Raw genomic sequence first — 26,155 nt, 5'->3', positions numbered from 1 at the left:
AGTGGTATCATAATGGTAAAGTACTTGTTGAACACTTAGATAAAGCTCTTTTTATACTCTTTTCTCATTGTGTCTTACCCAGTGATGAAAGTAAGTGATGGCATCTAGAAAATAAAGGATCTGGAGTGCTCAGACTCATATCTTCAAGACTAAGAAAGCATATTTGTTTTAATGTCAAAGGTGGAACATTGGGAACTCCAGAATCAAAGCCACTCTCATGGCAAGATGCTCATGCGTGTATGTACTTTATTTTTCTTCCTCTTCCTTTGTCTCTTGGCAAAAATCTTTGGTATTGATTTCAACCTCAGGCAGCAAAGAGGGTCCCAGGAACTTCAGCCTATTTGTCCTTTAGAATTTAGTAACTTACAAAAAGAGAGTCTGTTTCTCCTGGGCCCATTTGAATCCCCAAAAAGAGGACCCTTTGCAGCATATCTGTGTCAAATACCCAAGCTTAGAAAAATCACTGTATCCAGAAGAACTGGCCAATCTGGGTAACTACTCACTCTTGATGTGGGAAAATCGGGGCTATGTGATTGAAACCTTGGCACTGGAAGGAGTATCAATTCCAAAAAGACAAGATGCTGAACAAGCAAAAAACTTAACAAATTTCCCAGTATAAGAACAATACCTGGACTGTTGTGGCACTCAATAAATGGACATTTGCATTATATTCTCATTTTTCTTGGTCACACATCTCAGTAGTTCATTAGTATTTTTAGGGAACTGTTTTATTTATCACCCATTTTTAAATTGTCTTCCTATTCATTAATTTCCAATATTATCCTTATAAATTCCTTCCTTTTTTTTTTGGTTTTCTTTTGTGTTTTCTTTTTCAGATTCGTTTGAATCTTAGCCCACTTATTTTCCACCATTCCATCCATAAATATATGTATTGGTGGCATTCTATAAGTTTTGATGTATTATGCATTCATTGTATTTCCTTTTTTTCTAATTTTTTAAATTTTATTTTATTATGTATGTTAATCACCATACATAACATCATTAGTTTTTGATGTAGTGTTCCATGATTCATTGTTTGCGTATAACACCCAGTGCTCCATTCAATACGTGCCCTTTTTAATACCCATCACCAGGCTAACCCATCCCCCACCCCCTCCCCTCTAGAACCCTCAGTTTGTTTCTCAGAGTCCATAGTCTCTCATGGTTCGTCTCCCCCTCTGACTCCCCCCCTTCATTTTCCCTTCCTATCTTCTTTTTTTTTTTTTTAACATACAATGTATTATTTGTTTCAGAGGTACAGATCTGTGATTCAACAGTCTTACACAATTCACAGCACTCACCATAGCCTATACCCTCCCCAATGTCTATCACCCAGCCACCCCATCCCTCCCACCCCTGCCACTCCAGCAACCCTCAGTTTGTTTCCTGAGATTAAGAATTCCTCATATCAGTGAGATCATATGATACATGTCTTTCTCTGATTGACTTATTTCACTCAGCATAATACCCTCCAGTTCCATCCAGGTCGTTGCAAATGGCAAGATTTCATTCCTTTTGATGGCTGCATAATATTCCATTGTGTATATATACCACAGCTTCTTTATCCATTCATCTGTCAATGAACATCTTGCCTCTTTCCATAGTTTGTGGACATTGCTGCCATAAACATTGGGCCGCACGTACCCCTTCAGATCTCTACATTTGTATCTTTGGGGTAAATACCCAGTAGTGCAATTGCTGGGTCATATGGTAGCTCTATTTTCAAGTTTTTGAGGAACCTCCATACTGTTTTCCAAGAGTGGCTGTACCAGCTTGCATTCCCACCAACAGTGTAGGAGGGTTCACCTTTTTCCACATCCCCGCCAACACCTGTCATTTCCTGACTTGTTAATTTTAGCCATTCTGACTGGTGTGAGGTGGTATCTCATTGAGGTTTTGATTTGGATTTCCCTGATGCCGAGCAAGGTTGAGCACTTTTTCATGTGTCTGTTGGCCATTTGGATGTCTTCTTTGGAAAAATGTCTATTCATGTCTTCTGCCCATTTCTTGATTGGATTATTTGTTCTTTGGGTGTTGAGTTTAATAAGTTCTTTATAGATTTTGGATACTAGCCCTTTATCTAGTATGTCATTTGCAAATATCTTCTCCCATTCTGTCCATTGTCTTTTGGTTTTGTTGATTGTTTCTTTTGCTGTGCAAAAGCTTTTTATCTTGATGAAATCCCAATAGTTCATTTTTGCCCTGGCTTCCCTTGCCTTTGGCGATGTGTCTAGGAAGAAGTTGCTGCAGCTGAGGTTGAAGAAGTTGCTACCTGTGTTCTCCTCTAGGATTCTGATGGACTCCTGTCTCACATTTAGGTCTTTCATTCATTTGGAGTCTATTTTTGTGTGTGGTGTAAGGAAATGGTCCAGTTTCATTCTTCTGCATGTGGCTGTCCAGTTTTCCCAACACCATTTGTTGAAGAGACTGTCTTTTTTCCATTGGACATTCTTTCCTGCTTTGTCGAAGATTAGTTAGCCATAGAGCTGAGGGTCCATTTCTGAGCTCTCTATTCTGTTCCATTGATCTATGTGTCTGTTTTTGTGCCAGTACCCTACTGTCCTGATGATTACAGCTTTGTAATAGAGCTTGAAGTCCGGAATTGTGATGCCACCAGCATTCATTGTATTTCTAAATAGATTTATAAACAATTTGGTTTCTTCTTTTGCTCACAGAGATTATTTGTTATTGAAATTTCTAAGAGAATAAACATTCTGGGCTATCTTTTTTGTTTAATTTCTAATTTAATTGCATTTTGGTCAAAGAATATAGACTCAGAGATTTGATTCACTTTATGACCTACATAATCAATTTTTTAAAAATGTTCCAAGAGTTTTGAACAGTCTATTTTTCTGTTTTATGTACCCATCTATCACTGTTTATTTTTTTCATTTTCACGTTCCATAAATTTATTTTTTTCTGTGTGCTTGATCCATCAGTTTCTGAAAAGAATATATTAAAAGCTACTATGAAGATTGAATTTCTATACATTTCTTTGTGTTTCCAATTATTCTTTTTCAATATATATTGTGTGGTTATATTGTTTGATACATAAACACACACTTGTGGTATCTTCTTTGTTATATTTAATGATCTCTTAAAATTCTACTTTGTTTGATATTAACATCATCATTTTTTTTTTAAGTAGGCTGTGGGACTTGAACTCATGACCCTGAGATCAAGACCTGAACTGAAATCAAGACTTGGACACTTAATTGACTGAGTCACCCAGGCACCCCTAACATTATCATTTTTGCTTTAAGTTATCATTTGCTTAGTTCAACTTGGTTCATCCCTTATTTTTCAAACTTTTGGAACTACACATATGGAGTCAGTTACTAAGGCATAATAAGTTTGGCATAGGGCACAATGGTAATAGACACCTCAATACAGATATCCAGAGTCTGACTGAAAGGAGATATAGTTCCCTCTACTCCCTTTCTCTTCCTCGGTCACTGATCAGCCATAGTTACAAGTTAGCATTTGTTTTGGAGTTTTTAACTCATTTCTACAATGAGATGGTAGAAAGTAGGAGAGATAAGAGTGGGCTTAGCCTGAGTAGGTGATGAAGACAGAGATGTCCTTGTGGAGAGTGGGAGGGAGGGGAAGTTATTCAGCTGTTCAAGATAATAAGCAACACCTTGGAAAGACTGTGGTCTTAAGAAGTCAGAGGAGCAAGAGTGCCTCCTTTGCAGTAGTCTCTGAGCCAAACCCTGTACATGTTCTCAATCATCTGCTCAAATACTGTGGGCTCTAGTTCTGTGAAGAGGTGACAGAATGTGGCCACAAGATAGGTGCAGACCCAGAGTGAGCCAGAATATCTACCTACAACAACTCCTACAAACAATTCCCTCATCCCTTTGGCCCCAGAGAAAGAGCATCTGGCTGGTGCACTGACAATTATGATGCGTTTTACAGCTACTAGAACTAACATTTTAATGTCAAAATGAGGCATGGGGTGGAGAAGGGGTAAGGGTCAGTTGCACTCCTTGCCACTGCGCTCTGGTCTGGTGAGTATCTCCAAGAAGAGCTCCTAGGGATTTTCAGGCACATAGTGATAATAAAAAGCAGGCGAACAACTTTCATTTGGCTTTACTATTTTTAAAAATTCTCTACAGAAAATGCACCCTCCTATTTCCTGCACCCAGAGCAAATGGCTTCCATAGCCCCTCACTCCCTCCCCTTGGAAGCCACTGCTGGGTTCTTTCAAAGATCTCAGAAACTCATAATAGGGGTATCCCATATAACTCCACCATCCATCCTCTTTCACCAAAAATTCCTCTCACAGACTTGCCATCCTTGGCTGCTATTTGAGGAAAGCTGAGAAATCTCAAGTCTTCCTGCCTGCAGGAGATTCCAGAGAAGGGTGGGTATTGTTTCCTTAGATAGAAGTTTGAGCAGGATTAGTCAAAAAGTTTAATGAAGAAGGCTTTGATCAAAGTCAACAGAGTCCAAGTGAGGCTTTCTCTCAATAGTCATAGTATTTTCTTGATTTCATATCAAAAAGAGGAAACTGGACTCAGTGACTGTTGACTTCAATGTATCATATTCACTTGTATGAATGGGAAATTCCATTGGGAACCAGCAGACCTGGATCCAGACCCTAGCATCACCACTGATTTTATTATCTTAAATAAATTATTAAATTAATATGTATCTCAGACTCCTCTTTTTAAGATGGGTTGATAATATCTGTCTTATTGGGAAAGAAATATCTTTCCCAAAGGGTTGTTCTGTAACAATATGAAGGCAACTAAAGAATGGCTGGGCAGTGTGGCAACAAGAGCTGGAGAGAAACTTTCTGCCTATTACTCACTGAAAAAAGGCTAGGCTTCTGGGCCTCCTATTCCCAAAGTAAACAAATGACCTCTTATTAAAAGGTATATTCCACTGCTCCCACTAGGTATACTCATTGTATATTATATTATTATATTATATACTTATTGTCTATTGTCATACAGACATGTATCTATTGATCTTTATTTTCTTTGTGCTAAATGGCATTTTGATCCAACATGGGCCTAATATCATGATTATCATTATTTCTTATTACTGAAGTAAAACATACATATAGAAAAGTATATAAATTATAAGGGTATAGGTCATTTGTCAAAAATTAAGTACATCCATGTAACCAGTACCAGATCAAGAAAGAGAGCACAAGCAGCACCCCAGAAGTCTCCCTCATGCCTCCTTCCAGTTACTACTAACCTTTCCTCCCAAGAGTAACCACCACCCTAACATAACCATATTTTTTTTTCTGGTAGCTCTTTAACAGAATAGACATGCTACTTCCATGTAGTTGCTAATAGTGCTCTCATCTTTGCTATGTGAGCTTTTGATGATTTAATAAAGGGGGGAGAGACAGAAAGAGTACAAGCAGACACAGATGATAGGACTGGAAATTATCTTCTCTATAAAATACTGTTGGTTATCTTCTCTATAAAATACTGTTGGTTAAGATCAGTGTGTCATTTCCAGCAGGCATATGATCTTACAACATTTTGGAGAAAGGAAACTTAATGATGTTGGAACTACTGTGTTTCTTTTGTCTCAGATAAATTACAAAATACCATTTATAGAAAAATTTTTAAAAGAGGAAAAACATTTCTTTGTGGCTTAACTTGGTACTTGTCCATACTTGGAGAGAGTTAGAGATGTACAGTATATTATTATCTTAGATTTTTTTAAAGGCCCTTATAGCACAATATTCCCAAGAGGATAAACAAACTCCAAATGCCAGATCTTACCCCAATCACCAGTATATTTCCTAGGTGATGAGGAGAGAGTTGGGGACTGGAGATGGGGGAAGGGGAGGGACCTGGGATTATGTGCCAACTGCCTCAGGACAGGAAATCAAGTTCCCTCTCCTTTCCCCCCATATCAAATCCCCAACTGCATTCCATTGTCTGACTGGGCTGGCCACAGCTGTGGCTGTTTCCAAAATGAAGATGGAATCTAGCCACACTTGGATTTAGTATTCTCTACAACCGCTGTTCCTCTGGGCATTATTTTTAGAAGTATCACATTGCAGAGGGGCCCAATTTTTCTAACCAGCTTTGGAAAAATTTGCAATCCTTTTTTCCCCCCTAAGTATAAAAGATTGGTGTAAAAGGCTTCTATTCATATTTTCCCTTTGGAATATCCTTATCCCAGTGGAAAAAGAGAACACGATTGCTTGACCCAGCTATCCGCCTTAAATAACATTGTTCGTTTTTTTTTCCTAAAGCAGATAAAGTATATATCATAATAGCACAACACAGCTGCATATTTGAGCTTAAGAGTTACAAAATGAAAGACTGCATGGTGACTTCTTATTACAGTTCTATTTGACTTAGATCGACCAACATTCTCTAAGAGTTTATGGTGTACCAGGCACAGTGTTAGATACAGGTGACAAAAGGACACCACTTTGCCCCTGTCCACAAAAAGTTTACAGATCAGTGGCACAACAAACACAAAACCAATAATTAGCATATAACAATTAATGTTATAATGAAAGTACTATGTACAATGTTTTGCAGAAGAAATTAACTGTCATAGAATGCACGGCCTGGGAAGAAGTCACAGAGGAAGTATCAGCATAACTGGCCAACAAAGACAAGGACCAGACATGCCAGGGAGAAAAATGCAAAAGCAAAGAGGAATGACATAGCCCAGTGTTTTCAGGAACTGAAAGGAAATGTAAATCACCTAAGCATAAGATAAAGGGTGGCAGCTGGTGAGACTAAAGCAGAGGACTGGGGTCAGATCATGAACGGACTTCATCCTCCAAAGAATTTTAAGAAAGGACCAGCATGGTTAGATTTGCAGTGCAAGGATTGACTCTGCCATGGAAGAGGCTCAATCAGAGGAGGATGAAAATAGAAGCAAAGAGATCAATTAAGAAATAGTGCTGATCTCAGGCTTAAAATATGCCAGGACTTCAGTCTCACACACACTCTCATTCTTACCGTGGCCCATTTCCTTGCTCACTCCCTCGCTTCTATTTCTATTGATGCCTTTCTTTCTCCGTACCTCTATAAACCTTACTCATATTTTATATAACATGATAGGGATTCTAGGAAAACTCTTTGAAATATCCTGCATCATCCCACAGCCAATATACCCAAGATCCAAAAACAACTTAGAGAAAAAAGAAAGGGGTTTGTATGACCAATTGAAATAATATGTCATGTTAATTTTTCCCATTATTTCAAGTATGTTGGGAAAGATACCTGTTAAAGAATAGATTTGTCTGGTAGTCTCTCTGTTGGCTCTGTTTAAATGATGGCAGACTTGGTAGCAGAGCCAATATGGTTTCACTTCCATAACAATCCACAAAGAAGAAAATTTCTCATTACTAGTGACCTGCTGGTAATGCCTACCCTGCCCTCAAAAGTTTGCTGGACTTCAGCCCTTGGCCAACCATCTCTAACCTGTTACTAGCTGTCCTCATGGGTTGTGATACAGGTGATTCCTTTGCACATTTTTGTGTAAACTAGCTGGCTTCTTTGTGTCCTCTTTTCTGGAAGGCATGGGTTTACAGGGGAAAGGGAGGAGACTATCAACTGTAGTGGAACCTGCTCTATTTCTGGATATACAGATGAGCCACAGTATGACCATTTAGGGTGAACAAGATTTTAAAGAAAAGAAGACTGCCAAAGGATCCCCAGATGGACAGGTACTGATGAACCTGGTAGGGAGAAATGATTTGTACTTCCAACATAAGGTGTCTCACCCTGGAATGTATTTGAATCTTAGGAGAGGGGAACATGAGGAATTTGGGGGAAAATACCCTAAATTCCTGAAAATTTTCTTTAAGTTAAAATGTTCATTTTATTTAGAAAATTTAAATATAATATAAAGAGTATAGGATATTTATATTTGTGAAAAAAATTATATATATTTTTTTAAAGATTGAGAAACACTGTTCTCACCTGCCTCTCTAACTCATAATGAATGGAAGAAAGCATGGAAGAGTAGGCAGCCAGAAGTGAATAAAAGCTCAATTTCAATACCTGATGCAGTAGTTTAATAGATTTCTTTCCTCCACTATGCCTCAGTTTTCCCTCTATAGCTAAGGGAAAGTAAACTTTCCAAAAGGAAGTGAATGCACTATCTACAATAGCCAAATTATGGAAATAGCCCATGTGTCCATTGACTGATGAATGGATAAAGATGTGGGGTATGTATGTATGTTTATATGAGGAATATTACTCAGCCACAAAAAAGAATGAAATCTTACCCTTTGCACAACATGGTTGGAGCTAGAGTATTATGCTAAATGAAATAAGTCAGTCAGAGAAAGACAAATACCATATCGTTTCACTCATATGTGGAATTTAAGAAACAAAACAAATAAAGGGAAAAAAGAGAGAGAGAGAAGAAATCCAAAAAACAGACTCTTAACTATAGAGAACAAACTAAGAGTTACCAGAGGGGAGAGGGAGTGAGAGGGATGGGTGAAATAGGTGATGGGGATTAAGAAGGGCACTTGTGATGAGCATCAGGTGTTGTATGGAAGTGTTGAATCACTATATTGTATACCTGAAACTAATATTGCACTGTATGTTAACTAACTGGAATTTAAATAAAAACTTAAAAAAAATAAAAGACTCAAAAGGGCATGCTTTTAAGATTTGCATATACTAGGAAACATGTTAAACCTGTTTGCAATGAGCAATCAATGAAATAAAATGTTTTAGGTCTGTTTGCAAAAACAAAAACAAGAAAAACTTGTACATTTCCTAAGTAGATTTTGACTTTTCCCTTCTAAGCAAAAATAAAACTTACAGTATAAAGATGAGTTTAAAATCAAGAATTATGTTGCACAATACATAAGGGATTTGGGGAGCTCTTAGAAAGGTTTTAAATGTTTCATTATAGCATAATGAAAATATTAATTTAACAAAAAAAAATCTGGGTTCAAAATCCAACTTAAATTTCCACTGCTTGCCAAGATGAAGTAAGCCAACTACAATCTATTTCTCCCAGTGATTATGGACCACTTAAACAATACCATCAACCAATTGGACATTTAAGGAAACTCCAACAACAACAGAACATACATTTTTTTCAAGTGTTCCTGGAAATTCATAATGATATGTCATATCCTGGGTCATAATGCAAATCATAACAAATTTAAAATAATTGAACAAAATGACTTGTTCTCAGATCAAAAAGAACTAAATTAGAAATAAATAACTTTCTGGAAAATTCCGATTGCTTGAAAATTAAATGGCATACTTCTAAATAATCCATGGGTCAAAGAGGAAATCTCAAAGGAAATTGAAAATTATTTTGAACTGATTGAAAATGAAGACACAAAATATCAAAATTTATAGGATGTAACTACAGTAGTGCTTAGAAGAAAATTTATAGCATTAAATGCTTATGTTAGAAAATAAAAAGGATCTCAAACCAATAATCTAATTTTCAATATTAAAATACTAGAAAAAAGCAAATTAAACTTAAAGCAAGCAAAGAAGTAAGTTATAAATATGATAAATATGAGTATAAATCAGTAAAATTGAAATAAAAAGTAGAAGAAATCAAGGTAACAAAAAGTTTATTCTTTAAAAAAATCAAACAAATTGATAAGCCTCCACCTAGATTAATCAAGAAAAAATAGAAGACTATAGACCTTGTAGACATTAAAAGTATAATAAGAGTATCCTATGAACACCTCAATGCCCATAAATTCCACAAGTCAGATGAGTTGGACTCTTTTTTTTCCCTAGGCAAAGAACTTTATTAATGTTGTTTCAAACTTTATTCCCAGGCTTCTTTAGCTTAATTAGCTGCAAAGAATGAATTGTGTATAAGCAAAAACTGAAAAGAGCTGCAGTGTCCAAGGGGCTTGGGCTTAAAAATATTAGAGATCTAGATTTTTTCAGATTCATGAGCAAAATTTTTAAAAGCAGTCATAATATAAAAGAGCAGCTCCCAGTAACTTCTTCAAATTTTATCTTCTTAAGTTACCTCAATTCAGTTTGCTTCATTCTTGGAAGCTTCATCAAAATTCTCCACAAGATCTGGAACTTCATCATCATCCTCCTCTCCAGTAGCAAGTGGTACTTTTCCATCCACAGATTGTTTGGGCAGAGCTTCAGCCAGTCTTCTTAAACTAGTCAGACTGTCTGCACCAAGTTGGTTTAAGATACTGAGTAGCATTTCTGTCAGCTGCTTTGTCTCAGCATGGCCTGTAATGGTGGAAGTGTTCGCTGCCAGCGATGCTTGAACTTTGGAGTTGTTAAAGTGGATCACTGTATCTTAGTTCGTAAACATATTCACATCTTCAATGCCAGAGATATTGCTTACCCCTAACTTCTTTAAGGAGAATTGAAGTTTTTATCATCTGCTGTAGCTGTTCTATGAACCACCTTCTTTTGGTGAGCAGTTCCTTTCCCATCAATACACACTTGTGCTTGCAGTTTGGCAAGTTTCTCCTGGTTCATGATAGTTTCTTTCATCTTGTTGGAGCAGAAATGGGACCACATGGGGGCAATAGGGTTGGTGCTCAGGGGGTCTTGGGGGACCAGCTGAGATTAGGTGTACACAAGAGGGACACAAGATGGAGAACTGACTCTTTAAAGAGATGAACTGCCAAACCTCACAGAAAAAAAGAAAGAGACAGAGAGGGAGGAAGGAAGGAAGGAAGGAAGGAAGGAAGGAAGGAAGGAAGGAAAGAAGGAAGGTAGGCTGGTTAACCTAAATTTTCCTATATCTATAAAGGAATTGAATTTTACTCATAAACTTTCCCAAAATGGAAAATTCTAGGCCCAGATAGTTCCATTGGTCATTTCTACCAAGCATTTAAAAGAAAAAATACAAACTTACCCAAACTCCTCCATAAAACACAAGAGGAGGGAACACTTTGCAGTTCATTTTGGGAGGCTATTATTACTCTGTTACCCAAAACGAGAGAAAGACATAACTAAAAAACTATGGAGCAACATACCCCACAAATAGAGATGCAAAATCTTCAACAAAATACTGGCAATATATCAAGTATATTCAACACACCAGATATGTTGATCAAAATATATATCAAATCTAACAATAGATAAATAGGATAATACACTACAACTAAGTGGAGTCTATCCTGGGAATGCAGGGCTAGTCCAACATTAGAAAACATAATTAGAAAATTGTATTTTGCCATTTCAACAGATTAAAGAAGAAAAAACTCACAGATTAAAAAAAAAGGCATTTGACAAAGTTCAAATTCCATTCATTACCTACATATAAACTCAACAAAGTACAAATAGAAGGGAACTTCCCTAACTTCATAATGGGTAACATGTGTAAACATGCATATGCACATATGACTTAAGGCTAACATGCTTAATGGTGAAGGTTTAAATGCTTTCCCCTAATACTGGGAGCAAGGAAAGAATGTCTGCTCTCATGCTTCTATCCAACATTATACTGGATGTCCTGGCCAACTCAAGTGTGCAAGAAAAAATAAATAAATAAAAGGCATACTTACTGGAAAAGAAGAAACAAAACTGTCTCTTCACAGTTGATGTGGTTGTCTATGCAGAAAATCCCAAGGAACCTAAAACAAAACAAAATAAAACTCACATAATATTTGAGTTTAGCAAATTCACAGTATACAAGGTCAATACACAAAATAAATCATATCTCTAAATACTAATAATGAACATTTGGAAATCAAAATTTTAAAGAACAGTCACAAACAGAATGGATATATTTGCCAAATAGAGGATGCTCAATAGATATTTGTTGAATAAATAAATGTGCAATTTGGATTTCAAATGTATTCTACTTTTGGTTTTCAATAAATTTGCATTTCAAAATATGTTCTTCTGGGTGGTGTTAACATGGCCTGATACCTCAAAAGTATAACAATTACTCATGGACAGTAGCATCTGAGAGTAAGTTAGATAACTAGAAGCAGCCAGACAGGCTTAAAGCATATTAAATAAGCCACCAAGAATGAAGATTCCCATTATGCAGCCATCAAAAGGAATGAGATCTTGCCATTTGCAATGACATGGATGGAACTGGAGGGTGTTATGCTGAGTCAAATAAGTCAATCAGAGAAAGACATGTATCATATGACCTCACTGATATGAGGAATTCTTTATCTCAGGAAACAAACTGAGGGTTGTTGGAGTGGTGGGGGGTGGGAGGGATGGTGTGGCTGGGTGATGGACAATGGGGAGGGTATGTGCTATGGTGAGCGCTGTGAATTGTGCAAGACTGTTGAATCACAGATCCGTACCTCTTAAACAAATAATGCAATATATGTTAAGAAAAAAAAAAAGAAGAAGATAGCAGGAGGGGAAGGATGAAGGGGGGGGAAATCGGAGGGGGAGATGAACCATGAGAGATGATGGACTCTGAAAAACAAACTGAGGGTTCTAGAGGGGAGTGGGTTGGGGGATGGGTTTGCCTGGTGAAGGGTATTAAAGAGGGCACGTTCTGCGTGGAGCACTGGGTCTTATGCACAAACAATGAATCACAGAACACTACATTAAAAACTAATGATGTAATGTATGGTGATTAACATAACAATAAAAAATAGAAAAAAGAATGATAGATTCCCTTTAGCTGTGGTATTTAAATGGGCATTGTATTCTTGGCAGGTAAGCTTCTAGTAGAATGTTAGCTTCTTATAACTCTGTTATAAGCAATATGCTCTGTACATTTGGGTCAATTAACATGCAATAGAAAAATTAAAAATTATACTTGCATAATCTTAGTGATCTTAATCACACTGAATTTATTAATCTTTCAACACAAATGAGGAGGAAGAATTCTCAAGATTAACATTGCTGATAACGGCAGAAGATCAGGTCCCCAAACGTTAGCAGCATACATCCATTCCAACTCTCATTTTAGAATGTGAAACCCAGTTCTAGTCAGATAGTACTACATCTTTGGTAAAGTGAACACATATTCATTGGTCACTTATTATTAATTTTACTTTTTTGCATTATTATATTCATAGTGCTACAGTTCTTGTACATGTACATGTAGTACAGGTTTTTTTTAGTGGGTGAAACAGGGAAGGTTTGGCAGTCTTAAGGTCTTTGAGGCACCAAAAGGGAAACATTGCTTATTTTATTTTATTTTATTTTTATTTATTTATTTTTTAGAGAGGGAGGGGCAGAGGGAGAGGGAGAGATAGAATCTTAAGCAGGCTCCATGCCCAACGCAGAGTCCAGTGCAGGGCTCAATCTCATAATCCTGAGATCATGACCTGAGTCAAAAACAAGAATCAGATGCTTAACCAACTGAGCCACCCAGGTGCCCCAACATTGTTCATTTTAATGCACTTAGTAATAAAACTATTTGCTTCACTTTAAAGCACTTAGTAATGAAACTATATCCAACTTTTCAAGCAGATAAATGGGCCTTAAATCTATAACAGAAAAAATGAAATAAGAACTTTAAAAATTCTAAATATATAAGCAGCTCATCTCCTGATGTATACTTTATGTATAAAAATTATAGTTGGAACAAAATTTCTTATTATATCAACACAAATACTCATCCAATAGTCTACAATAGAAGAATGGTTGTACCATATGCCTAGATTTGAATAAAACATAGTATGCCATTTTTTTCACTGATTGGAAAATTTCAACTAGAAATAAGGGAAATAATCAATGACTTCACATTGAAATAACCAATAAAAAAGCCTTAATTACTTAGAAATTTGTGGAGTTTTCTTCCTTTCTTTATTAAACATGAAATATTTTCTGTGGTTGCTTCTGTTTGCATAATTTCAGAATGGCTTTAAATTTACACTGTCATTGTTCCATAGAACAAAACTGCTGTTATGGTGATAAATTGTTTGGAGGCATTTGACCACTGGGGGTGGGGGTAGATTAATGTAGTCAATAAACTTGAGCTTTTTTAAATCAGAAAGACCTAAATTTAAATCCAAGTTCTCTTACTTATTTGCTTAGGTAACTTTCACCAAATTACTAACCTGTGAGCTTTGTTTGGTTGCTTTTTGTCATCTTAAGATGAGAACAATACATAATCTTGGGATGCTGAGAAAATTAAGAGATTGCATGTAAAATCCCAGGTGCATAATTTATCATTAGATGGCAGTTTTTATTATTATTGTTGTGTAGTTTGTTTTTAAATAATTATATAAGCCTATGTATTTTAGATAGTCCATGTATTGTAGAAAATTTTTACTCTTGGATCTCTTTTGCCTGGTAAACCTCATGTCTTGTAGGGAAGAATCAGATCAGATATTCCCTTAACTAATTTTCAGAAGACCAGTGAGGACTTTCTATAGCAGACACAGCTGGCTGTCTATTCAAGTGGCTTTCAAACTCTTTTACTTTGACCTGTGCTAAGAAATTCATCTTACATTATACTGAATATACACACACATAATTGAAACATAAGTTTCACAAACCATATTAACACCTATTAAGTATGATGAAGTTATCATTTGTTTTATTTCATTTTATTTAATTTTGTAAAATGTTGATTATACTTCACTAAATTGATTTCATTTCTTCTAATAGGTTGCAACCTGAAGTTTGTAAAATATTAATCAACCTTCCTCCTTCCCTCTCTGTTTATATAACAAAATGTGACTTCATTCAGATACGTACCACCTCAAGGAAGTCAGTCTAGTTTAAAGGCAAGTACTGATTGAGCTGCCCTTGTCAATGATTAGCTTGAGTGAGCGTGTGGTGTAGTTCTGACCAATATAAGGAGAGATTATCTCTCTGGTTTCTTTTCTTATAAAGGTACTAGTTCCATCCATGAGGATTCCACTTTCATGAACTAATCACCTCCCGGAGGCCCCACTTCCTAATACCATCACACTGGGGAATTAGGATTTCAACATATGAATTTGGGGAAGAGGGCAGAAACATTCAATCCATTGCACCTTGAAAAGAAGATCTTAATACAGGTAGATTGAAAAAACAGCAGCTCTTGATTCAAATTCACTGCCTCTATTATCATGAAGAGCACTGAGTGATGTATAGAACTGTCGAATTACTATATTTTACACCTCATATATATATATATATATATATATATACACACACACACACACAACTAATATAGGACTATATGTTAACTATACTGGAATTAAAAAAATTCACTGGCCCTAAAAGACTCTGAATTGTTATCATTTAATTATAATCAATTGTTCACCAACCCATAATCAAAATCTTTTATATAGAATGATATATATACTATAATGATATGCCTTGCTAGAAAACTGAAATTTGAAATACCAAGTATTTCTTATTATTACTAATAGAGGGATATAAAAAGGTGATTTTCAGCAATTTGCATACCAACTTCAATGAGCAATATGCTACTCACGATTTTTAATGTGCACATTATATTTAAAGACCTAATGCTGGCAATCTTGGGGAAAAAAGCAATGACTGGTAAACCTTCAGTTTTCTTTTTCTTTTCTTTTTTCTTTCTTTTTTTTTAATGTAGGCTCCATACCCAGCGTGGAGCCCAACACGGGGCTTGAACTCACCACCCGGAGACCAAGACCTGAGCTGAGATCAAGAGTCGGATGATCAACCAACAGAGCCACCCAGGCACTGCTCCAGTTTTCTCATATATAGTAGAAGCTGTCAAGTATGGCTACTTTCATATTACAACAGAATAACTGACTAGACAATGAAAACTATTCAATCAACTACCTGGTTGCTTACTATAAAGATTATGTGGTACCCGGTTTAAATATTTTCTATAGCTGCTTCCAGGGATGCTAACTGGGTTTGTTGTTGTGGCTGTATTCAGCTGGTGGCTAAGTTGAGCTAGAAAGTTCAAGAAGGTCTCTCTAACTTGTCTGGACTTTTGGTGCTATTGATGGGGGTACTTCAGTTATTCCCTATGTAGCCTTTCTTTTCACATAGTGCCTCCAAGGATCTGCCACCTCTCCAGCAGGAGAGCTTGGATTTCTAAAGATACCATGTTCCAGCTTTAAATATCTCTGTACATTGATTTCATCTGAGAAGTAAAATCAATTTACTTTTGGAATAACATCTTAACTCCCATTGTTAAAATAAATTGAGGTGTCCAGACTTAAATTTGGAAAACATTTTTAACTTTACAAAAGTATGTTCCAAAAGTAACAAAGGCTTCTATTTTTTAAATACAAAAAACATGTTTTTCAGGGAAATATGTCTTGGAAAGAAAAAAAGGATTTTTCCCCCTTAAGATTATAAAATATTAGGCCACTTGGTTCAGTCAGTGTATTTTTTCTCCTTTCTTCCTTTCTTCTGGACAGTGCTTTAAAATCAGAACTTATTATGTGTTAAGGTTTCTCTAAGGTTTCCTAAAGTGTTCATGAAATATTTACTTGAGAAAGTGGAGGAGAAAAAAAGGTTACAATAGCAAATGTTTAATAATCTATCACTGTGGCAAAAAAAATCGCCTAAAATAAGTGATAAAAAGAAAATTAGGTAATCTTCTCTGAGAATGGAAGAAATCTAGAATTGCTTCTATTCCATTATACTTACAATCCATTATACTTAGACTCTTAAAACTCTGAAGGTAACAAAACAATTTATTTCTCAGATTCAGGGTAGTTATAAAATTCTAAAATGTATAATCAGTTAAAAAAGAAAAGGAGTCATCAAATTAGAAAATTTGATTCAGTAATTTAATTCTATCTGCAGCATTGCCAAGGATATATATTTGTTAAAAGAAACCATTGCCCTCAATAATAAGGTTGTAAACATTAAGTTATTAATGTTTGGGAATAAATAAGATAAATTTTGTTTTGTAGGTATTTGAATTGCCTGGCAGAAAACTAGATGCAATCAACACTTTCCATATAGGACAATCAAACATAAAATATTTCTTATGCTAATAAATGATTCACTTTCACTTTAAAATTTTCACCAGAACTTACACTCATGTTCCTTTCTGCTTCAGAAATGAACAGTTGTTTATTAAACATTCATGGATGCGTATGAGTATACCATATTTCATTATCATGAATGTTTATAATGCACTTAATAACAAAATAGATATTACCTCTAAGTTTAACTTCTATTCATTTTCAAAAGTACTACTTCCAAAGTTCTTTATGATGAGTCTAGAGAGGAAAGTAAAAAATGTAGACATCATATCCTCCTATAAACTTAGAGCGCATCCAGAACAGTCTCTGAAGTGTTCTCTACCAGTTTTATTCCCAACTTGACCAGCCACAAAAATCTTTTCAATGTTATAAATAGTCTCAGGGCAAAGATAAAAAGCCCAAGGTGCCAAAATTAAAAAATAAAACATGGTCTCAGGGTTATGATAAATCAGAGGCTATCAGACCCTTTAAGATTTTAGAATGATGCCAAGCAATGCCTCATATGCCCTATGGGCTACAGAACACTATGAGCATTTTCCATAGCACCTGAATCTCAGCCCATGGTAGAAGGGGCCTGTCCAAAAGAGATTTACAGAAGTGACTTTTGTCTAATGGAGTAGACTAATTTGCTATAGAAGGCTCACAAAATTTTTAAGAAAATTGTATTGATGAAGATACCACCAGCCAACTAAAGAAGACAGAGGCATGTTGAAAATGAAAAGCGATCTCTAATCCCCAGCTCTCTACAGGTCTTTTCTTCCTAAGTCTTTTTGTCTAACCCCTCCTCTACAAACAAAAAGATTGCTGCATCAATTATCTATTGCTATGTAACAAACCATCCCCAAACATAATGGCTGAGACAATGATTTTTAAATTTCCTATGTTTCTGTGGATTGACTCGTGGCTCTTCTGCTCTAAAATGGTGGCAGCTGGAATCACTCATGTGGCTTCATTGAGATGGTAGCTAAGCTGAGCTAGGAGGTTCAAGAAGACCTCTCCCTTGTCTAGGACCTTGATGCTACTGATGGATATCTCAGTTCTTCCCTATGTGGCCTTTCTTTCCCTGTGGTAGCTCTAGGGACTCTCCGAATGGTCCCTCTCTCCATCAGGATAGCCTGGAATTCTAACATGATGACTCAGGAAACCAAGAGCATGAAAGCAAAAACAGTCAGGCCTTACTTTCACCACATTTTATTGGTCAAAGTAAGTTACAAGACCGGCCCAGATTGAAGAGGAAGGAAAATGGACTTCACCCCTTGTAGGAAGGAATGGTATGCTTGTAGAGGAAGTGAGGAATTGCTTGGGGGCCATCTTGAAGACTCTCTTTTACAGTCCACTCTCTGGCCACAGTTCTTGCCTAACCCATATGCAAAAATATACTCACCGTGGGCCCTAAAAATATCATCCCATTATGACATAAGTTTAAATTCAGTATCTTATTGTCTAAATCAGGATAACAGTTCTCAGGATATTGTTCCTTAGGTGTAGCTGTTTGGGAGTGGCCTCTCAGTCCAGGTTTTCTAGGATAGAAAAACCACACGGACACTCCCAGTCAAAAGGCAAGGGGCAGGAAAACAAGAGCTAAAATTGTCAGAGCACCCATACTAAGGGCAAGGGATGCTCCTTGATTGTAGTTCAATTCATCCCTCTGGTAGTGATTTTCTAATCCATCACTTGCCTTGCTTCTTAGACCCTCCCTTCAGTCTTCTCTACCATTCAGTTATACATGCTTCCTTTTTCGTAAGAAATGACAAGTGCTGGGTTGGAAATGTTTCCTCTAAATTCTTCTTTAAAATTGAACAGTTCCTTCTTTGGCTCATTTCTCTCTTCTTGTACATTACCATCAATAGTTATAAAAAGTTAATTGATGGGGAACCTGGGTGGCTTAGCCAGTTAAACGACCAACTCTTGATTTCAGCTCAGGTCATGATCTCAGGGTTGTGAGATCGAGACCCAAGTCGGGCTCTGCACTCAGCATGGAGTCTGGTTGAGATTTTTCTCTCTCTCTTTGCCTCTGCCCCTCCCCCCACTTGCTCTCTTTCCCTCTTGTTCTCTCTCTGTCTCAAAAGAAATAAATAAAATCTTTAAAAAAAGTTAATTGATACTTTTACCACTCTGCCTGGAAATCTCCTTAAGAGATCTGTAAGCTCATAAGGTTTATTTTCTATCTTCTGACAGGCAAAAGTATTGCTAAGCATTCCTTCATTGCATAATTCAGGTCCTACATTTTTTAGCATTTCATGTTTTTTACTGCCTTTCCACCCTCTCCTGTTTATTTGCTCTTCTTCAAGCCTTTGCTAATAACCCCCAACCACCGGTTTTATCTTTCTCTCGCTTCTGTAGCAAATCACCACAAACTTAGCAGGCTTAAGCAAAACAAATTTATTATTATATAGCTCTGTAGGTTAGAAGTCCAACACTGATCTCTCAGGAATAAAATCAAGATGTTGGCTGAACTGTATTCCTTTCTGGAAGCTCTAGGAGGGAATCTGTTCCCTTGCCTTTTCCAGCTTCTGGAGGCCATCTGCATTCTTTGGCTTGTGGTTCCCTTCAACCATCTGCAAAGCCAGCAACAGTGGGCTGAGTCCTCATTTTGTATCACACTACCTTCTCTTTTGTATCCCTTTTCCACTTTAAGGATCCTTGTGCTTATATTGGGCCCACCGGGATAATCTAGGATCCTCTCCCCATCTCAAGATCCTTAATCACATCTGCAAAATCCTTCTTACCACAGGAGGCAATATATTCATAAGTTCTGGGGATTAGGATGTGGCTAGCTTTGCTGGGGAGGGGCATTATTCTGCCTGCCACATTGCCTTTTCTGCCTCAACTAACAGTATTCTTGTCCTTCTTCCAAACTCCACCTGCCACCTTGTCCTGACACCAACACCGCATGTTTCAGCTTTTTGTTAGAATACCCCACTCCAGATACCAATTTCTGTATTTATTACTAAATAACAAAGCACACTAACATGTAGTGTTTTTAAATGATTCATTATTTCTCCCAATTCTGTTTGAATGCTTAGGTTTTTTGCTCTGCATGTGTGCTGGGATCACTTCTGCAGCTGTATTCAGCTGACTTCATTCGGTCACCAGATGTGGCAAGGGCATGACTGGCTCTCTGCAGTCGAGGCAGACTCTGAAGAGGCCGACAGCTGGAGGTTGTCGACCTCCTTCCTTGCAGCTAGGCAACAAGTGACTGTTGAATCTTTCCTGAAGGTGAATCTGGGCAGCATGTCTCTTTGCTTACCACAATCCACCCTTTGCTCCACGTAGGTCTATTTCTCCATATATGTTTAGGGAGTTGCTCCGACAGGATTGAAGGGGCCACTTTTCCTGAGGGAAAGATGGAGGCTGGTGGTACAAACTACAATTCCCCCTGCCGCGGTCAGGCTGGAGAATTCAATCAGTATTCATCTCCCCCCTCCACTATTCATTCTAGATTTCCCTTAGTGTCCACTATTACTTATGCTGCCCTCAATGGCTTCACTGGTGTTGTAACTCAACCCCCATTCATGGAGAGGCCTGAATTTCTGTCCTCATGCATTTTCAGGGTGGGGTTGCTATACCTATTCATTAGAGTCACAATTTGGTAAGTGTATCATGTGCACCCCACATTTATTCCTCCTGCCCTGATTGTGTAACAGGATCTCTGCCTCCTCCTGATGATCAGTCGATTATCCTTGGCAAGATGGTGACTCCTTTTCTTGCCTGCTGGTCTCTGGATACAAGGAGCCCAGAGTACCAAGGAAGCATCTGAAGCTTGTATTTCAATATTATTTTTGCTATATTTCTTGACAAAAGTGTGTCCCTTTAGGGACCAAGACCTCTCACTATGCAGACTTCAGAACTGTGAAGATAGGGAGCACAAAGTACCCCAAGCTTCATTAGAGGTAATGTGGTGGGGGGCACTTCTATTTCCACCCCTTGGTTCCTATACCCATATTTTTTGTATTGGGGCATAGTGCCATATACAAATTTTGATCCAATACCTATAATACATTTTTGAGTATGGCATCCTTGCAGAGTATTGTTTTGGAACTGGTGTTCAGCTCTACCTTTAGCTGGTTGTTCCAATGCTGTCAGTCTCGCAGTTTCTGGGTAGTGAGGTATGTGATATCATCAGCGGATCCTGTGGATATGGGTCCACTCTTGTACTTCCCTGATATTATGTGGAATCCCATGCTAGTGAATTTAACATTATATAAGCATTCAGATGGTGGTACCGGCGGAGATGCTGTGGGCTGAAAAAGCAAACCCATACCTGTAATACGTGTCTAGTTGTGACGAGGAACTGGTTTCTCATTGGAAACTCAGTCTTGCTCTCCATTGCTGAGTAGGTTCGGCTATTTAGCAGCAATAGGACCTAAATCAGCCTTGATCAGAGGAAATTCATGCTGTTGAACCCAGGGTCAGTTTTCATCCTTTCCACAGTGGACACTGCATTCATGGGCTTGTTGTGCCAACACTGGGTAGCTAATGGCTAAGGAAGGAAGGATGAAGTCAATGGGGCAAATTGTTCAGTCTTCTTTATTGTTAGTGCCTCTTTAGTAGGGGAGGCTCACCGGTGGGAGTTACATGTAATTCCCTTTTTTACAACAAAGAGTAATGACTAATATTAGCACTATTGTCAGTAACTTTCCCCTCAAGGTTTTTCTTTTTTTAAACACAATGTTAACATGTAGCTTATGGTTTCAAGTACAACTTTCAACTAAGGTTAAACTTTATTGGGACTTACAATTTTCTACTCTTATGCCATATTTTATCTTCCAGCTCTGATACTGAATTTTTATTTCAGCAATCATATTTTTCAATTTACAGGATCTCTTTTTTTGTTTATTGTTATACTATCACACAGCTATACAATATAATCTCTTTCTTTTAAAGATATTTAGTGTTTCTCAGAGTCCATAGTCTCTCATGGTTCGTCAAACTGAGGGTTCTAGAGGGGAAGGCGGTGGGTGGATGGGTTAACCTGGTGATGGGTATTAAAGAGGGCACGTACTGAATGGAGCACTGGGTGTTACACGCGAACAATAAATCATGGAACACTACATCAAAAACTAATGATGTAATGTGTGGTGATTAACATAACAATAAAAAATTTAAAGGAAAAAAACTAATGATGTAATGTATGGTGATTAACATAACATAATAAAATAAAAAAAATAAAGATATTTAGTGGATTTTTTTTTTTTATCAGCTTGTCTAGTTCCTTTGGATTTTCCCCCTCCTTGTTAATCGCTCCCCCCACTTTTTTTATTTGGAGGCTTTCATTTTACCAAGTGTTTAGTGATACTGGGCTTTCATTTATGGGTGTTGATTTTTTGGCTGGTGGTCTTCATTAAACTCTCATTAAGTGCTTTAGCCAAACTTTAAGAGAGTATTTTAATTGTTAGTATTTGAAGAAAAAAATTCTGGTAAAATTATTGCCTGCAGTAACATGGAAGACAGAAAATGTACCTAATGCACGCATGGCATTGGGTGAGCTTTTAAGGCAGAATTTTGAAAAAATAAGCTGGCTGCTATTAGCTGTAATTGATAAAGTACTTACTCTAAGAAAGAAACAAGCTCAAAAATAAGGAGGTAGGCAAGCAAATAGAATTGAAATGGAATACAGAGCCTAGGTGGGCAGGGTTGGAAAATGAAATGTCTTTCACCAAATCAAATGTGTGATAGTTAAACGTAGCTTTAGGACAAAGACAAAATCCAGAATATTGCCATTACCATAGACTCAAAAAAAAGACCCAATAAAGAGTATAACAATATACTCCTTCTTTTACGGCCTCTGAAGGGATGAAAGGGATGCCTTTCCCTTGAACTAAAGAGCTACCTCAAAGATTAAGGGATTAACTGATTAAAAGTAAAAAGAATGATATGCTGGAGATATACAGGTCTACAGACTAAGTCATGAGCACTTGGAACATCTCAGGCTGAACTAGTGACAGTTCCTCCAATCCTTTTCTGCTACAGTCTTCCAGATCTTTACTCATAGGCCTCATATTAAACCTCTTTATTCATGTAATAAATACTTGTAATGAATCCGCTTTCCTCACCAAATCCTGACTAACACATATGGCTGCCCTACAAAGAGAGCCTAAGGCAAAAATTGAATATATTACTTTATCCGAAAGGGCAATCCATGCTGGTGAAAGTGAGGAAGAAAGAAAGGCTAGCAAGGATGAAAAGCAAATGCAAATTGATAAGTTACTGCATAGCACTTGGTTTCTGTTTCATCAAAAGCCATGATGAGACTGCCACTCACTTGGCAAGTACACTTGCTTAGCTACATGGTATATTTCTGGGCAGGAGAGTGAAAAACTGTGCCTCAAAGCAGTCTATCAGAAAAAAAGAAAGAAATTGATCTGACAGCTTCTTCTAGTTCATTGATCCAAGTTTTCTAAACAGTTAACTTCACTGCTCTTCACATACATCACCTAGCCCTACTGACAGTCAGTGGGGAAACTTTGTGGCATGATGCTTCCTAGAGAGCAGAAGTGTTGGGATAGGTCTGGGATTCTGAGCATGTGGCTAGTTGACCTCAGGCAGAGGAATCACTGTCACTATCTATGCAGGGTGGTAGCTATGGCAAAGTGAGTGGTTAGCGGCCTGGGGAACAGTGAGGCCCAGAATCTGAGAAGGCACTTGAGGAAGATGTGTCAGATACTTAATCTAAAGACGAGGTTATCTACTGGCACAATAACGCTGTATAATAAACAGCTATAAAACTTCAGTGGCACAATGGACATCCCTTGCTTACATGTCTGGAATCAGAAAGGTGTCGGGTGGTTCTGCTGATCCCAGAAGAGATCATTCACATTATCTGGGGGTTGACTGGCTGTCAGCTAATCTAGACAGGATTCAGCTAGAGTAACCAATAACTTGGCTCTGCTCCATGCATGTCTAACCCTCCAGCAGGCTAACCCAAGCATGTATGTGCTTGTGGCAAAAGGAGAAGCACAAGATTAAGTAAAAATTCACTAGATCTTTGAAAATAAATATGGTCCAGAATCAATGAAAAGGTACTTCAAAGGAGAATGAAAAAGGACCATGAATGTAGGGAAAAGTAAAGAATTAGGGACATTTTTACAGTCTATCATACCAAAGAAAAACAATTCATTGTTCCAAACGGTATTATTATTATTTTCTTTGGAAAAACTTGAGATTTTATCTGGCCTTAGTTATAAATTAGGCTCTTACGAAGTCTGTGGGTCGTTTTTATGCCAGCTGTGAGATGGGGGCAAACCCCTCCCTCTTACCTGTTACGTTTAGTTGGTTTGTAGAGCCAGTTAAATGGCAATAGGTTTTGGCTCAGGGAAGTCCAAATTTAGCCCAGAGAAATCCAACTTTGGCCCTGCTTAAATCAATTTGGGGCTTCCTCTGTTCCCAAGGCCAAGTTCTAAACATGAAGAAATCCATTTTAATTCCATTCTTGTAAAATAAATGCTAAATAGGCAAGCCAGTTGATTTGGCTAAGACTATGGGACTAATAATGTTCAAACCTTATATAATCCCCATTACTGTTTATGAAATAGCATAATAAAATGGTCACTTCACTGAACCAAATCAGAAGTCACAGATGCTAGACCAGATCCTACCACTAACTAGTTGTGTGACCCATGAGCAAGTTACTTAATCTCTTTAGATCTCAGGGGCCTATATAATCAGGGATTGCTCTAAACTGTAATGTTCCAATTATCCTATATCCACAAAATGTGAGTAGGCATTACTTACTCAAATAAGTTTAAGAAATACTAACTTAAAGTTCAAAATGTTTATTTCAAGACTTTCCAGCACTTTTAAGCTGTACCGTTTGAATCTCTAAGAGGGGAATATGATGTGCAGCAAATAAATTTCACCAGTGACTCATTTTTTCATAAAACATGTTATGTGTTACCCTGAATATACTTAGGTAAATGTATCATTACTGCTAGATTGCATTTATCAAGCAGAGTCCCAGAAAGAAACAGAGGGACATTGGAGAAGAATATAATAAAATGACTATTCACAAAGGTATAGGCAGGGTGTAGGGAAGCCAACAAGGAGTAATGAACTACTCTGGGGCTAGTTACACCTGGGGGGCTCTTCCCTCCTGTAAAGGGATGGAGCAGGGACCTGAAATGAGAGAGAGTAACCGGGATAACTGCCTGGAAAGCAATGCCTGATAGAATGGTCTCCACTAGAGGTACACAGCCAATCCATGGTGACCTGGCAGGAAAGGAGCGCGGGAAATAAATAATACAATTTAATTTTCCTTCAACCTCCAATCTCTTACAAATGCTTTCATCTGTTGAACCTAACCAAAATCCAGAGGGGAAGGGGACCCACCTCACAGAGCAGAGAGCAGAATGGAAAAAGGTGAATCCAAACAGAAGCTATCCGGCACAGTATGGCTCCATTCTTAAGCAGCTAGATTAGGTGATTAGATCATGTCCTCAGGACTCAAGTCTTAGCTCTCCTCTCTGCTTTCCTTTACTGGCTTCATTCTAAGGCAAGTTCCTACCATCTGCAGCACAGATGCCACCAGCAGCTCTCAGGTTATAGCATGGTTAGTCTGCAACTTCAGATAAAATCATCAAAAGAGTAAACACATATACAGCACCTAGTATATGCCAGGTGCTGTTGAAAGTTCCTTAGATACATTAACTCAGTTAATCCTCATAATAATTCTGTAAGGGAGCTACTGTACTAACATCTCTCTAGAAATGAAGAAACTGACACATGACTGGTAAATGGAAAAGGATAAGCTGAGATTTACATTCAGGTAGTTAGCTCTAGAGTCTGTGCTTTTAACTGCTGCATCATATTGCTTTTTGTAAAGTAAACCTTATCTCCTACAGCATTCATATAACTTAACAAAAAGGATGCTGGGTCATGTGCTCATCCTTGGATCAATCACTGGGCATTTTGCTTGCTAAACGGTCACATGTCCTCATGACTGCCAGCAATTTCTCCCTAAAAAAAGATGTCAGGCAAATGTAAAAAGCAACAGATGTCCATCACAGGCAGTATGGACTTAAAATAGCCCTAGGGACTGAAGCCACAATTCCAGTTCTGCCCGTGTTTGCCACAAATCTCCAGCGAATTATTTATGACTTCATTTTCAGCAAGGAGATTCTGACCCCTCCTACCTCCAAATGCGGTAGTGGGTACAGAAGCAAAAATATGAAGATCCCTAAACAAATATCTAATTATATCTAATTACATAGATATAAATATATTAAAATACAGTAATAAAATTTAGATATGCCAAACTTAAGCAAATAGCTTCTGAAATGAGTTTTTCAGTCAACGCTGTCTCTGAAAATTCCTTTAGAAATAATTCCCTTTAAAAAA

At 37.4% G+C, this 26,155-nt stretch overlaps 1 pseudogene; it reads right to left on the bottom strand.

Annotated features, from left to right (window-relative positions):
* Nucleotides 1-9,969: 9,969 nt before the first annotated feature.
* On the bottom strand, nt 9,970-10,454 carry LOC114206582 (transcription factor BTF3 pseudogene; annotated as a pseudogene).
* Nucleotides 10,455-26,155: the final 15,701 nt, after the last annotated feature.

This window comes from Eumetopias jubatus, unplaced genomic scaffold (genome assembly GCF_037043125.1).
Source record: "Eumetopias jubatus isolate StellerSeaLion01/CBP00866 unplaced genomic scaffold, mEumJub1_p1.0 scaffold_7, whole genome shotgun sequence".
Classification (NCBI taxonomy): Eukaryota; Metazoa; Chordata; class Mammalia; order Carnivora; family Otariidae; genus Eumetopias; species Eumetopias jubatus.
This window is presented reverse-complemented; position numbering and strand designations above follow the sequence as displayed.